Below are 455 nucleotides of genomic sequence, written 5' to 3' on the forward strand. Positions count from 1 at the left end.
TCTTCTTCTTCTTCTTCAAATTGATCACCGAATCATCTTCACCTCTCTTCTTATAAGTCACCTCTCTAATCCTAGAGACAAAAAGTCCCTTAAGTTAGGTTAAACCTCAACGTTTGTTCTATAAGTGGTAGAATATATATTTTATAAATTTGGCTTAAAGAAATGAAATTAACCTTTTCACATCCAGAGCTTGATAATATTGAAATGTTTCATATTCTAAGGAAATCCTCTGCACCTTCCATGGCCAAAAAAACTACATGTCATACATGTAAACATTTATGAAACTCTCTATTGCCTTAAGTAATTTAGTTCAGAATTAATCTTCTGCATAAACATAATCTTTAATAACGGTATATTACCTCTTGCGAGCATGAAACCATAAATTGACGGCGGCGACAGAGCAAGGCTTACTTGACCGGAGAGATGAATCACGCATGTTTCTGAGGTTGAGTTAT

General features: G+C 34.3%; 1 long non-coding RNA gene across 1 annotated transcript; it reads right to left on the bottom strand.

Moving 5' to 3' along the window:
* Positions 1–50: 50 nt before the first annotated feature.
* On the bottom strand, positions 51–449 carry LOC104774998. Its single transcript, XR_765634.1, has 3 exons — positions 360–449; positions 174–253; positions 51–71 (listed from the first exon to the last, which is right to left on the bottom strand). It is a non-coding gene; the product is annotated as an uncharacterized LOC104774998 (long non-coding RNA).
* Between the last annotated feature and the right edge of the window lie 6 nt (positions 450–455).

This window comes from Camelina sativa, unplaced genomic scaffold (assembly GCF_000633955.1).
Source record: "Camelina sativa cultivar DH55 unplaced genomic scaffold, Cs unpScaffold07699, whole genome shotgun sequence".
Taxonomy (NCBI): Eukaryota; Viridiplantae; Streptophyta; class Magnoliopsida; order Brassicales; family Brassicaceae; genus Camelina; species Camelina sativa.